Consider the following 16,222-nt stretch of genomic DNA (forward strand, 5'->3'; position numbering starts at 1 on the left):
AGATAAAGGAGACTGTTTGTATTGAAAACTATGGCAGTACAATTGAGATGCTCTTGATAAGGATGACCTCTTCTGTTGACTGTAGGGGGTCTAACTGTAACCCCCCTCTGTCTAGCTATTGCAGAATTAAGAATCCCATTTCTAAAGGAATGCATACTGTTTGTGGTATTCTGTTTGAAACTATTACACCCCTGTGTGTTTCAGAGCCCTAAAGAAAAAGCAAAATACCCCTAAAACTAGTTAAATTAAATGCTGCGTGTGAATATGTGTTTTTAGAAGGTGGAAAAAACTTTCTGTTTGAAACTATTACACCCCTGTGTGTTTCAGAGCCCTAAAGAAAAAGCAAAATACCCCTAAAACTAGTTAAATTAAATGCTGTGTGTGTGAATATGTGTTTTTAGAAGGTGGAAAAACTTTCTGTTTAAAAACTATTAGCCTCTGTGTGTTTCAGAGCCCTAAAGAAAAATACCCCCTAAACTAGTTAAATTAAATCATCTATGTCTAAATAACAGAACTCCGAGACCTATACAATCCTTTAAAAAAAGAGTTTAATTAAAACACATAATGGTTTCATTAAATAAAACGCTATTAAACACATGTAAACATATGATCTCTGAACTCGCAAGTCCGTTCACGCGCAAAGTCCGTTCACGCGCAAAAGGTCCGTTCGCGCACATGGACGCGGAGGGGATAGGGAGGGGTGTGGGGTAGGGGTGGGGTGTGGGGGGTGTGGGGGGGGGCAAAAAAAAGCTATAGGTATATTACTACTTACGTACTCGCGTACTTGGGCATTGATAAACGGCCTACGTGTCTTGAAGTTCTCTAGAGGCCTGGTAATGAACTAATCATGTGATTCAGGTGTGTTGACCCAGGGTGAGATCTAAAACCTGCAGGGACACCGGCCCTCGTGGACTGGGATTGGGGACCCCTGCTGTACAGGATGCCTCTGTATTGGTTTGCTCAGCAGTAATTCTGCGAATATTATATTTGTTGATTGTATTTGATCCTTCTGAGTTATTTCCTAACCATGTAAACTTTTGACAAAGATTAGTTATCTTGTTTCTTTGGGCAGCCAAGTTCAATCTTTAGAGCAACAGTTTGATTATGTTACAATGGTGACAATTCTTTTTTTAAGTGCAGCCAAAGACCCCCTGCACAACCGCTTTACGATAGTTGTTGTGAAATATTATAATTGTAGTCAGTGAGAGTGGTTTAACCTAATCCTGGTGTGTTTTGTCTAGATACGGTCTGATGAACATCAAAATCAGAATTTACATTACAGCATCACTGGTCCAGGAGCTGATCAGCCTCCTGTTGCCCTTTTCACCATGGATAGAGACACTGGCAGTCTGTATGTCACACAGCCAGTTGACAGAGTGGAAGCAGCCCAGTATAAGGTAATGTTAAATTTTGTAATATGGGGCTCTGTTTTTCTTCCTTCTTGGTCAAAAAACTAATCAACACAATCTTGGGTATCTAGCCAGAAGATGTTGTCAACTTCACCAATTTTACCATTCAAACAAACATGGGATATGCCATGAAAGCAGGGAGGACAGACAGCGGGTGGTATTTGTTTTGTTTGTTTTAAAAAAAAAATGCACAACTCAAGCTTACAGCCTGGGAAAAAACAAAAAACAAAACCGGAACAAGTTGGAGATATGGACGGTAAACTGGAAGCTACAATACTGTGTGAACAATTCCAGCTCTTGTCCACATGATGATTATTTGAAGGTCCTGGTGTCTCACCCTCATTTCAATGACAAGCTAATAAATTTCCCATTAATCGGGGTGGCAAAAGTACAAACATCATTTACTTGAGTAGAAGTACAGATACTTGTGTTAAAAATACTCCAGTAAAGGTAAAAGTACTAAATCAAACTCTTTACTTAAGTGAAAGTGAAAAAGTACAACCTCTGAAATGTACTCTTGGACCACTTGAAAGACAATTTTACCAGCTATTTTTATGCAAAGGTAACTGAATCTATTGGTGTATTAACATAAGAATAAAATAATGTTACTGCATCAGAATGTAAATGCTTTTTGAATCTAAATTAAAATAGAAATGAATTTGCAGTGACAGATGTAAACCTTAGGCCCCCTCTTCAGTTCAGAGGTGGTCTTTCCCGCGCTCAAACCCACGTCCTCCCTGTCCACCATCTGTCACCATTTTACAGTGCTGTGATTGCAGCCATTATCCAACTCTCTGTGAATGGTACTCATGGCCATTGATCAAGGGTCATGGCAATTTGCATATTACTGACCTCATTGACCTCACAGCCGATTGTTCATTCAGTGGTGCTAGTTTCAATCATTATGCAAATGCACTGTTTATAAGATTGGGGAAACCTGCAGTCAGCTGAGACTGAAGAAGTCACTTGGATGAGTGACAAAACATTTCTCCCACTGAAAACAAATAAAACAGAAACTTTCTGTATCCAGAAATGCAGACTCGACACACAGACAAGGGAAACAGCCATGGAGACAAGATGGACTACATACAGGGGATGCTAGGGAGGACACACAGACAAGGCTACAACAGACTAGACATGAAAGGGAACAAATTAAACAACTTAGAAACTTGAAACTACAAACATGATTAACTAATCTAGGAAACAATGGAAATACTAAACTTGGAGACTAAACAGTAAAACGTTTTATAGCTTTTCCTCCATTTGTACTGCATCAAAGTATTAAGTAGAAAAATAGAAAAATAACAGGAAAGTTCATTTTTTCACTATCTACCAAAGATATTTATGGTAGCTTTTTTCAGTAAGAAAATAGATTATAACCTTTTGTTTTATAATTAAAACATAGTCAGAAGTCTTTCTTACAATTTAAGCCCAAAGAGTTGTGCTGACAGATTTTTATTATTTTTTACTTACTACAGCAGAATTTCTTTGTCATGTAGAAAAACCAAGAAGTACAGCTAAAATTCAGTTTTTTCTTATGCTGATGTGTCTCAGGGGCTAAATGTGTAGTTAAACTTCTTTACACTGGCAGGAACGGGAGTTTCACTGGCTGTGGCCCACTTGAGGTCAAAGTTGGCTGTTTGTGTAAAAGGAGCAAAAGAAGTTTGACATCCCTCCTTTTTAAACATTTTATCTTGGGAATTATTTGCAAAGTGAAAAAAAGAAATGATACTTTTCAGTGAAGTAAAAGCTATAATCCTACTAAAGAAGTTTCATACTGCACAAGCTGTATAATCAAAATATATTTGAAGTTCCTAAGGCAAGTGTTTTCTGAAGAATGGCACTTTTCAGAGTCACATGCTGTACTATAAATGTATGATTGGATCATAATTATTGATCCAATAATTTATATACCTCTTTTTCCATAAAAGCATAATATGTGGGTGCTTAGTGAGAGAGCAGGCGTGGGTTTGAGTACGACCCGCAGCCCTTTGCTGCATGTCTTCCCTTCTCCTGTCTATCTACACTTTCTCTATCCAATAAAGCCCCAAAATGTTTCTATTATGTTGAATAAAAGCATTAATGTACATTGTTTATTCTTTTTTTAACAACATAATTTTAATATGATTGTATGTCGGCAGCTACAAGTGCATGCCGTGGCAGAAAGTGGAGATCACCAGGAGGTCATGAGTGTTACAGTTAAAGTCATCAACCAGAATGACAACAAACCTGTCTTCACTCAAAACACCTTTGAGGGACAAGTTGCTGAAAACTCAGTAAAAGGTACTGAGAGTGACTTCAATTTAAGCTTGCTTGTCATGTCTGCTTGTTTCATTTTTACAGGAGAAAAAGGAGTCGGTTGCTAATGGTTATAAGGTACTTTATCTAGTAATTCACTCCAGTAAAGTGGGGTGTGTACTAGGGCTGGGCGATATGACCCAAAATTCATATCTCGATATTTTTTAGCTGGATGGTGATATAAGATATATATCTCAATATTTTTTTAAAGCCATAAAGTAAGAACAAAAAGAGAGTTCTTAGTCAAAGCTGTGTCCCAGATGTCACACAGGCACTTTTATTAACATACAGCATAGATGTACATGAAAACAACTACTCAAAAATAAATTATGAGCATTTATTAAATAATAATGCTCCATAAATAAAAGAAAACAATGTTGTTTTTGTGCATAACAAAGAGCTCACAATTGTGCAGTCAAAATGTAAACTAACAGACGCTGAGCATAATAACAAAGACAGATTTCACAGCTGCTCTGTTCCCAACTTCTACTGCGTGACTGACAGCCTGGAGTTTGAAATCCGCTTCATAACCATGTCTCTGAACAGGTGCCATTTATGGTCCTTATACACACACAGTACGGTAATATTACGTTGAAGCACAGTACGTATCACTCCGCGAGGCTCCTCGTTAGCCGTAATGCTCCGACAATCCATCAAGCGGTGCAGCTCTGTAGCTTAGCAAAGTCGTACTAAAACATGTTTTGACAGATTGCTGAGCGCTGTGTATCACATAAAATCGGTTCAAGCACAACCAGAATTCATACATAAGGCGCGCTGTCAACTTTTGAAAAAATGAAAGGATTTTAGGCTGTGCAGGCCCTCTGGGCTGCATGGCATTAGCGTGGTTAGCTCGTTAGCGTGGTTAGTTCGTTAACACGTTGACGCCGTTCAGCCCCACGCACGGGGCGATGTGCATTAACTCGTTAACGGAGATTTGCCATGTCCATCTTGTCGCTGCCTGCAGGTGAAGCGATGGGGGAGGAGAGGGAGTTGTGTTCAGTGAAGGAGAGGCGAGACCGAGTAACGTTGCGTAGAGACAAAAGTGGATGAAAGAGAGGCAAAGTATAGTTATAACGTAAAGGAGATTGTCACATCTTATATGTAGCACCACCCTCCCCAATCCAGACTCAACGACCACCACCACCCTTCCCATTTCAGACTCAACGACCACCATCACCCTCTCCAATCCAGACTCAGCGACCTCCATCACACCTCCCACCCCCCTTTCCTCCTCCCTGAAACTCAGAATACACACTGAGGATGTGAGTCGACTATTTCAGAAACAGAAGCCCAGGAAAGCCCCCGGACCAGACGGTGTCTCACCCTCCTGCCTCAAGACCTGTGCTGAACAGCTGGCTCCCATCTTTACGCGCATCTTCAACAGATCCCTGGAGCTGTGTGAAGTTCCATCCTGCTTCAAACGCTCCACCATCATCCCTGTTCCCAAGAAACCCACCATCACAGGACTGAATGACTATAGACCTGTCGCCTTGACGTCTGTGGTCATGAAATCCTTCGAACGACTGGTGTTAGCCCATCTGAAGGACATTACAGGCCACCAGCTGGACCCTCTGCAGTTTGCCTACTGGGCAAACAGGTCGGTGGATGATGCAGTGAATATGGGGCTGCATTACATCCTGCAACACCTCGACCGCCCGGGAACTTATGCCAGGATCCTGTTTGTGGACTTTAGTTCGGCTTTTAACACCATCGTGCCTGAACTTCTCTCTTCCAAACTCTCCCAGCTCAGCGTGTCACCAGCTACCTGTCAGTGGATCACCTGCTTCCTGACAGACAGAAAGCAACAAGTGAGGCTGGGGGAGATCACCTCTGAAACTCAGTCCCTCAGTATTGGTGCCCCTCAAGGATGTGTCCTCTCACCACTACTGTTCTCCCTCTACATTAATGACTGCACCTCCAAGAACTCGGCTGTTAAACTCCTAAAGTTTGCAGATGACACCACCGTCATTGGCCTCATTCAGGATGGTGATGAGTCTGCATACCGGCAGGAAGTTGAGCGGCTGGTACTCTGGTGCAGTCAGCACAATCTGGAGCTGAACACTCTTAACACTAGGTTTACTATCCTGCGCAAATTTGCGTAACTTCCCTAAACCCAACACCCCCTAGAATTACTGGCTTTTTTATTTTCTGGTGCAAGTCCCGAGGTGTTAAGCACCCCTGCTGAGATTTTCACAGGTCGTCAGCTTGTTTCTCCTACAGCTTTTGTTGTGCAAACCACCCATTGTCCTTGAGGCCTGGCACATTTGCATTTGCTCACTCAGAGTTGCTCAGATCCAAGGCAGGCCAAACCTCTGTGTTACAACTTTCAGAAATGCCTGGTAGAAATGCTTCAACTTACTCATGAGATTTTGACCACATTTTTTGCGGAAGTCACAACTATACTGAATGCACGACTGTTGTTGCCAGCTGCAAGAAATGCTTGGTAGGGAACAGCTGTTCCCTACCAAGGTTCGTTTCAAAGTTTGAAAGACTTTGAAATAAAACAGACTTGTGTACCCATATATTGTGAATGTCTGTCTTTTGTATGTAGGTTGTAACACAGAGGTTTGGCCTGCCTTGGATCTAAGTAAACAAATGCCAATGTTGCACACACACACACACACACACACACACACAGCAAATCTGCATTTATTTGTCCCACAAGTGGAAAATCTGCATTGTCATTGCAAAAAGTGGACAGAGCACAGTATAGAAAGTGCACTATACAAACAATCTGGAAACATAAATATGGACACGTGTATTCAAAAATATTGGTGTATGTATACACACACACACACACATATCTATCTACGTGTGTGTGTGTGTGTGTGTGTGTATATATATATATATATATATATATATATATATATATATATATATATATAGATGTGTCTGTGTGTATAACTAGACTTTATGGTTTAAGTTCATGAACTTATGGCATTCATTTCAATCCTGTTTGTAAGAGCAATCATGTGTCCTGTTGGTGCCATTGTGGATTGCTGGTCAGAAAGTTTTCTGGTGCCACTAATCAAAGAGACAATGCCCGAGATAGATTCATTTCAATTATGCAACACCTTCGATTTGATGACAGCGACATGCGGGCAGAACGGGTGAAAACAGACAAATTTGCAGCGATCTCCGACATCTGGACACGCTTCAACGAGAACTGTGCTAAGAGTTTCACTCCAGGGGAACACATGACCATAGATGAACAGCTGTTCCCTACCAAGGTTCGTTGTCCATTCACCCAGTATATTGCAACCAAGCCAGACAAATTTGGGATCAAGTTCTGGATGGCCACGGATTTGGACACCAAATATGTCTGCAGTGCATCTCCTTACTTGGGAAAGGACCCCAGTCGTCAGAAGGGAGAGAGGCTGGCAGAGAACGTGGTCATGAAACTGATGGAGCCGTTTTTGGATGATGGGAGAAATGTCTAACGGACAATTTCTTTACTTCACTGTCACTATCGCACAGACTGCTGCAGCGCAAAACAACATTACTGGGCACGGTGAATAAAGTCCGGCGTGAACTTCCTCAACTTGCAAAAGATACTGCAAAGCGAGAGGTATTCTCCACTTCAGTGCTTAGAAGTGGCAGTGTCTCCTTGACAATTTATGCACCTAAAAAAAACAAGACTGTGTGTGTTCTAAGTTCCATGCACCAAAACGTGACGATCGGTGACGGCAGAAAGAGGAAACCCAACACGATCACAGACTACAACCACATGAAGGTATGTGAATGTGTGTACAATTTACACCAGTGCTACAATGTTTTCTGATGTGTGCTATACAGGCCTATAGAAAAAAACATATACTCATGACTCTCTTGCTCTGCTTTTACAGTGTGGTGTAGACGTGTTGGACCAAATAGCACGGATGTATTCTGTAAGATCAGCAACACGCAGGTGACCAGTAGCGGTTTTCTACAATATGCTGGACCTGGCGGCAGTGAATGCCTACATTTTGTACAAGGCATGTACAGGGTGGACAGGCAAAAGAAGATTGTTTCTGCGTCTTCTAGCTCAGCAACTTCGTTGCCGATTCATGCAGCACAAGGAAATCTTAGCACAGAGGCAGGCTGCTGCAGCTGCTGTGCCAGGGACTGTAAAGACAACGCAGTGCCAGGTGCAAGAGAGCTGCAACAGGAATCGCAGCAGATTTACCTGTGCAACATGTAAGAAATTCACCTGTGCCAAATGCAGGGATGATGGACACTGGGTCTGCAAACGCTGTAAAGTTTGAAACACTTTGAAATAAAACAGACTTGTGTACCCATATATTGTGAATGTCTGTCTTTTGTATGTAGGTTGTAACACAGAGGTTTGGCCTGCCTTGGATCTGAGTAAACAAATGCCAATGTTGCACACACACACACACACACACACACAGAGCAAATCTGCATTTATTTGTCCCACAAGTGGAAAATCTGCATTGTCATTGCAAAAAAGTGGACAGAGCAAGGTATAGAAAGTGCACTATACAAACATTTTATTTATGTATATATATATATATATATATATATATATATATATATATATATATATATATATATATATATATATATATATATATATATATATATATATATATATTATATATATATATATATATATACACACACACACACACACACACACACACATCGTATATATATATATATATATATATATATATATATATATATATATATATATATATATATATATATATATATATATATATATATATATATATATATATATATATATATATATATATATATATATATATATATATATATATATGTATATATATATATGTATATATATATATGTGTGTGTGTGTATATATATATAGATGTGTCTGTGTGTATAACTAGACTTTATGCATATTAAATAAGGTGTGGCTATATAAATATATGTACAACTCTGTGTATATATGTTTATGGACAGGCATGCAGGCAGGTAAGGAAGGAAAGCAGCCTTGCAGGAAGGAAAAACTTGAATCTCTCATGGTTAGGGGTTGGGGGAGGTGTGTTTGCACAACAAAAGCAGGAGAACAATGGAGCTGACGACCTGTGAAAATCTCAGCGGGGTGCCAAGAGGTGTTAAGGTCGGGGGGAATTTACGCAAATCTGCGCAGGCCAGTAAATCTAGTAGTAGGGACTTGCACCAGGGAAAAAAGGCTCAGTAATTCTAGTGTTAAAACTGTAGAGATGATAGTGGACTTCAGGAGACATCCCTCAACTCTGCCCCCCCTCATCATATCAGACAGCCCTGTGTTGACTGTGAAGATCTTCAAGTTCCTGGGTACCACCATCTCCCAGGACCTGAAGTGGGAGACCAACATCAACTCCATCCTCAAAAAGACCCAGCAGAGGATGTACTTCCTGAGACAACTGGGGAAGTACAGTCTTCCACAGGAGCTGCTGATCCAGTTCTACACTGAGTCTATCCTGTGCTCCTCCATCACAGTCTGGTATGGTGCAGCCACTAAACAGGACAGGAGCAGACTGCAGCGGACTGTACGGGCAGCAGAAAGGATCATCGGCGCCCCCTGCCCTCCATCCAGGATCTGTACCTCTCAAGAACCAGGAAACGGGCAGGAAAATCATCACAGACCCCTCACACCCTGGACACAGACTTTTGATCTGCTGCCCTCTGGCAGACGGTACAGAAGCCTGCAGACCAGGACCACCCGACACAGGAACAGTTTCTTTCCCCTCGCCATCTCCCTTCTAAACAGTTGACCTGTCACGCTGCTCCCACTGCCAGACTGCAACCGTACCTTATGTACATTCTGTAGTATTCATTCCACCTCATTTCATTTCTGTATTTTATGTATATAAGTTTAGATTAGTTATTTATAGTTGGTTTACACAGCTTTGTGTATGTATGTGTATGTATGTGTAATGTATATATAGACACGTGTGTGTGTGTGTGTGTGTGTGTGTGTGTGTGTGTGTGTGTGTGTGTGTGTGTGTGTGTGTGTGTGTGTGTGTGTGTGTGTGTGTGTGTGTGTGTGTGTGTGTGATTTACATTGCTGTGGTTGAGAGCCACCATCTACCGGAACCAAATTCCTTGTATTTGTCTGCACATATACTTGGCAAATAAACACGATTCTGATTCTGATTCTGATATCTCGTATAAAAATATATCGATATTTTTTTTAAAAACTCGATATATCGCCCAGCCCTAGTGTGTACAGTGTAAACACTGACTGTAAAAAAAAGATAAACAAAGCCTGAATGACTGTTCTTAATTCCTACTTCTGAATTCTTTCTTTCCAGGTTCTGAAGTGATTAAGGTCGAGGCTACAGATGCTGATGAACCAGATAATGCCAACTCAGATATCCGTTACAGTATTCTGAGCCAGGACCCGCAGCTGCCCAGTGACAACATGTTTGAAATCAACTCAGTTACTGGAGCCATCTGAGTTGCTGGTACTGGACTAGACAGAGAGGTTAGGCTTCTAACACATTCAGTGACAGTAAGCACACTGGCCAGCTTGGGATAAGAGGACCCGCTTATGACCGGTGTACAAGGGATTTTAGAAAAGAAAGATCAACTGTTGAGTTGGCAGTTGTAACTTTTTTCCCCCCCGTACCCCTTTTTTACAAATTAAAAACAGCTTGAACAAACAGCAAATTGTATCAAAGAAGCAGGAAAATATCACGACTTCATTCCATTTTACCTGTTCAGATGATAGCTGTCCACTTATGTCCACTAATTTAAGTAGGCTAACACATGTGTCAGTGTAGACAAGGTTAAATATGATCTGGTGCTTTCTCAAAGATATAAGTTCAAAAATGAAATAAAACTGTCTCTTCAGAGAACAAGTGGAAAATAAACTCCCTGGCTCTCATTTTGCCTATGCTACCACACAGTTAGTGGTTAGCTTCATAGGGTGGATAGCATTATAGCATTAGATGAATCTGTAACATTAAAATGTTCCAAATATCGAAGTGTCTGTCAGCTCTATCATTTTTTCTGGTTTCAGAAAAATGCTTGATTCCACATGTTCCTGTTGCTAATAATCAGCTTGAAAACTTTGTTCTGCTGGGATGTTGTCACATAACACTGTTAGTTCTATGTAAACAGAAATTAGTTAGCATATTCCACTGAACTTTAAAATGAGAAGTATCTCACTAGAGTCTGTTTTGGATACAAACTGATGATAGAATGTTTAATCCTACTGGTTGATGAGCTGAACTCATTATATTTCTCTTCCAACAGAAATATCCACAGTACACTCTGACAGTACAGGCAGCAGATATGGAGGGAGAAGGGTTATCTGGACAAGCACAAGTAATCCTCAAGGTCAGAGATAATATCAATGTTCTCTTTTTCACTAGAGGGTCTTAAGAATCACTCCATGTTTGTAATTTTAGCCGAGGTGTCAAATAGATTCTGGGCTGGCCCAGTGTTGGGCACCATTGCTCTCAGTGTGGTGATGTCAACATTACTACAAAGGAGTGAAATGCTTTTTTTTTTTTTTTAAATCCTTGACACATTGTCTGAGAGCACTTTTTATGAATAGTGGTTTAATAGTAGTTCAGGGTGATCCAAAATTAGCTTAAAGCTATCAAAATAATGTGGAGAAACAACAAGGTGTGTTAAAGAGATATTGTGCCATATCAGGAGGGCTGTGCTTTCATGTTGAACAAATTTGTACCACAAGGTGGTGCAACAACTTTTATATAACCAGGCTACATATTAAAAAGATGTATGTCCAGTGTTGGCCTTGAAAAACGCAGTTTCTTGATTAACTGAGGGCTAAAAACCAACATCAAAAGTAAAAAAAAAAGGATAGCAGTAGCAACATTGTCACTGTGAAAATGCTGCCCCTTGTTTTCATGATGTGGTAGTTAGCAGTCTGTTGTTGTGATTACCTTGTTAAGATACTTTTTGGAGGCACTTTAAAAGCCTGTGTTTGAATAACAGGTGGTGGAGAGCCAGTAGTCCTGGAAAAGCTTCAGGTCTCCTGTTCCTGCTTGGTGTTGTCCAATAGTGAACTACACAAATCGTCATCACTTCCCTTTATTGTAACATTTCTAGAAATAATATTAACATCACCTAACTTCAGACAACAAGTAGTGCTTTTTAAATAACTCACAAGGAGCTGGCACTCTTGCCTTACAGCAGGAAACAGAATCTACATTTCTGGATAGAACATAAGTAAAACAAAATGGAGCTTTTTAAAATAATAAACAAACAGTAATTCCTGATTTGTTCCACTTATTGCATTTCCACTGATCCTGAGTCAGTTTGATCCCTTGAAGAAAAACATTGTTCACACTAGTTTGGTAGCTCTGTATTGATATGCTAAGAACTTTGCTTTGTATTTTACAAAACAGAGAAGCGGAGAGAAGGAGCACAAAGACATCAGAGACATCTATCACTGCGCTGGAGGCTGATTCTACATGACGCTCTCTTCATATGCATGTGTGAATGTTAGATAAAAAGCACTTACATAGAAAAAAGTGCTTGTGTGAATGGGTGCGAATGTGTGAATGAGGCAGGTTGTGTAAAGCGCTTTGAGTGCTCAGAGTGAACCAGTCCATTTATCATTCATACGAGCAGGTAAAATGGTCAAAGCTAGTTTGTCAGTAATCATGTGACAATAAAATCCCAGCATAGTTCTTCTTCACATGTAAGCATTTTGTAGGTGGTGGGAAGTTCTGCATATGTAGGAAGGTCTTAGAAAACTTCCAGGGGGAGCTGTGTATCTGCTACTTTCCTTTTCCATGATTATTGTGGGACTAGAATGCTATCGAGCGCTCTTTCAAGTGATTTTCTTACTCTGTTTGTTGTAATCAAAACCTAAGAAAACAAAAGATTGAAATGGTGTAAACCAAAGTCAACAGCTGCGCAAACAATAGATTTGATGATGTGTTGGAACATGATCATGCTGTCACTGAGGAATATGCTTCTTTATAGTAAATGAAACATATGAAACTAATTAAGAGTATCAGTATCCAAACATAAAAGTTCACAGTTGGTTATGTCGAAAAGTACCTTTAAATTGCAAAGAAATCAGGTACTGTGACTTTATCCTGATGCACACTCAAAATAAAGTACTAGTACATCCACTTACAAGTTTGTAGAAGAAACTTGTAAGTGGATGTTGTGTAGAAAGTCGAGATATTTTGGAGGAAGTGTATGATGACAGGGATCATTTTGCTGTTATGTTCAGTACTGAGACATGCCAAATGATATTTCAGATCCAGTTACTGCTTCATGAATTGAAAACACAATCCAGTCAGTATTGTCTGGTTTAAAATACACCTGGTGCTGCATATTATTTTTACTTAATAGCACGGTTATACTGCAATTATAGTTTTTATTCATGCCATTGTTAGTGGGCTTTTCTTCCCAGCAAATAGACTGACTAACACAGATAAATATAGTCCTGCAAAAACTATCAACTCATATCCGTTTTGACCTCAGAGAAATCTTTATTCAGCCTAAAGATCAGAACCCCAGGTTACCCACCAGAAAATTGCATTGTAACAAAATGGCCAGTGTTAATCACCAGTAAGTGTTTTTTAACATTGTGGCCCAATACTGTATAGTCAAAGTTCTTTTAATATGGCCTGCTGTGTAAAACACACATTAAATAATGTACATGTACTACACATGTATAAGAAAAGAAAATGGGATTGTTGCTCTTTTTTTTTTTTTTTTTACAGTAACTGTCTATACTGCATCTCTTACTATGCTGCCTCTTATATCCTTTAAATTTCAATCACAGACAATAAAATTAAGCATTGAAAGTCACCAGGTCGAAACTGGGACTTTTTTTATACGCTATCATGAAAAGATACAAACACAAAACTCTTATTTGGTGCTCTTGCTTTGTAAACGTGGGAGAAACATTTGTAAGTCCTTTGATCATGCATGAAGAAGAAGAAAGTCTGCCCAATTGAATGTTAATCATGCTGTCATATACACTGCTGCCCACTAGATGGCGACAAATTCTCATGTATTAGTATAACCACTCACAGAAAACATCCTCATTTAACATGTCTGACAGGAAAGAAAAGTGAAACCATGTTTTTGAGCTTTGTAATAACATTTCTATTTCAACACTGGGCAGCGACTGGTTCAGGCTTCCCAGCTGCCTGTCACTGCAAGTCACAGCTTGCTGGTGGAGTAACGCCATTTTATTTAAAGTCCAGCCTGCTGACTATGTTGCTTTCACTTATAGGTCTGAGCTCTCAATGCACTGTGTCAAGCCAGCATAGCGACTCACTCACTTTACAAAATTTGGTCTGTCTGTTGTGTATGTGTAAAATAATACAAGAAAAATATTGTTAATTTATTGTTTTGGAAAAGATTTTTGCAATTTTGTGTTTTGTCCATGATTCAGAGAAGGCAAAGGTACAAGGCTTGGCTTTTAGGTTGTTTTTTCTTCTTTTTTATGATTTCCATAAATAATGTTTTATTATATCCAAAGAAGTTTAATTTTAGAATTAACTTCCTGTCCAAATATCAACTTAAAACTGCACAAAGCTACATATTTTGTTTAACAATATCGTTGGAATATTTTTAATAGTACTAGTGAAACCAAAAAAAAAGAAAACTGAACGAAATCAACCTAAACAAGAAGAGGAACAACAATCTGGCTGAAAAGATTTAAGCTCTGTGCCACCCCAACTGTGATGTCATCACCCCTTTTTAAACAACATAGTTTGATTTGAACATTGAATCAAACAGGCCTCTAGTGTGAAAGGGTCTCTAATACTGCTGAACATTAGAGCAGGGGTGTCTAACTCCAGGCCTCAAGGGCCAGTGTCCTGCAGGTTTTAGAGATCACCCTGGGTCAACACACCTGAATCAAATGATTAGTTCATTAGCAGGCCTCTGGAGAACTTCAAGACATGTTGAGGAGGTCGTTTAGCCATTTAAATTAGCTGTGTTGCATCAAGGACACATCTAAAACCTGCAGGACACTTGCCCTCGAGGCCTGGATTTGGAAACCCCTGATTTAGAGAGTCACTGTCAACTCTTTTTATAAATTTTCCTTTGTAATTTTCTTCTAAAGACATTTTGATTAGTGCTTCCATAAAAAAAAGGACTCAAACTGAAAGCAAAGTCTCCAACAAACAAGATCAGACAAGTGGGCCGTCTGTAGTCTGTATTCCGGGAATTCAGACTCAAACATGTTCCTGTCTGTCTGCTGGGTGTTTGGTAGCAGGTTATTAGCAGGATATACACGATAAACTAACTGTGGATTAAACTGTTTGTTTTGTAGTCGCTCTTCCTGCCTTAGTTAAAGCTTTAAATACGCCAGTGTTTACTAATGGTTTACCTCAATTTGCAAACCCCCCAGAAAGACAGAGAAAATGGAAACAAAAACAAACAAAAACAAACAACAAGCTACGTAAAACCTGTTCTACATAATTATCTGTTCTTTCAAGGCAGCTGGAAACACAAAACTGGGATTATCACCTGGATAAACTTGTTGGCAAACAGTTGCTCATTTACAAATGGAGTTGAGTTGAGTTGAGTTTCTGGGCAAGACTTCCTTTAGATATACTGGCCCTTGAAAATGTCTGGCTAAATGCTAACTGCATGCTGTTTGCAGTTACGGAGAAGTGAAACATACAGGAGCCGGAAGGATTTTGTGAATAAGAAAACACTAATATGCATGACTTGACTGCTGGTATTGTTTGTACTTTCTGACACTTTAAAGCGAATGAAAAAGAGACCTGAAATAAAAGCACATGTGATATTATTGTCTTGTGAGCCAGTTGTTCCTGTTTAGCAAGCCTGTGCTGTCTGCAGAGAGTGGAGGCAGTTTTACGGCTGCTGATAAGCCAGGCTCTTGCTTCACTGTGCTTTTGCTTTTGTTTGCAGTGGAACAGCTTTACTGAAAGGCACAGAGGTGTGTCAGAACCTGAAAGAATATTTGGGGAAGGTTTTGTTCCAAACATTGACATAGTTTTACCACCATATTCACAGTGGCTGTTGCCAGGTAAAACCAAAGAATAACGCCATTCCTGCCCTACTCTTACGTGGATTTGCTCTCTGTGTTTACTAATGTCAATGACTGTAATTCTAAAGAAGAGCCACACCTATGCTCATACCTGAATGACAATAGACAGGCCATTAAACACACACAACAAGCACATGCAGAGGTTAAGATAAGAGGTGTGGTCACAAGATTTCTTAGAGATAAACAGCAGACAGGCCTTGTCCTCAGGCTCCAGTCTGTCAGGGATTAGCATGTGGTTATGGGGGGGATGAAGAGAAATTCTTTTGGTTTGTGTCAGTCAGTTTCCAGCGTTTTTTTTTCTTTTAGTTCTTTGGTTATTGTTAAAGTGAAATCGTTACAAGGGTTGTTTTTCTGAAAGCATCCTGGCTCCATAGTACAAGCCTAAATAGTTAGCACAGTGCAGTATGTTTAGAGACACTCCCAGCAGGAGAAAACATGTCAGCACAGGAAGTGAGCAGCCTGAGGTGTATTTACTGCAAACATGTTCAGTGCAGTTAGCTGAGAGCTCAACTCATTTGAACTCTGGTGACACAC

At 39.9% G+C, this 16,222-nt stretch overlaps 1 long non-coding RNA gene across 1 annotated transcript; it reads left to right on the forward strand.

Moving 5' to 3' along the window:
• Nucleotides 1-3,607: 3,607 nt before the first annotated feature.
• On the forward strand, nt 3,608-12,128 carry LOC116333749. Its single transcript, XR_004200482.2, has 5 exons — nt 3,608-3,692; nt 9,978-10,150; nt 10,924-11,007; nt 11,632-11,684; nt 12,045-12,128. It is a non-coding gene; the product is annotated as an uncharacterized LOC116333749 (long non-coding RNA).
• Nucleotides 12,129-16,222: the final 4,094 nt, after the last annotated feature.

Source organism: Oreochromis aureus, linkage group 13 (genome assembly GCF_013358895.1).
Source record: "Oreochromis aureus strain Israel breed Guangdong linkage group 13, ZZ_aureus, whole genome shotgun sequence".
NCBI lineage: Eukaryota > Metazoa > Chordata > Actinopteri > Cichliformes > Cichlidae > Oreochromis > Oreochromis aureus.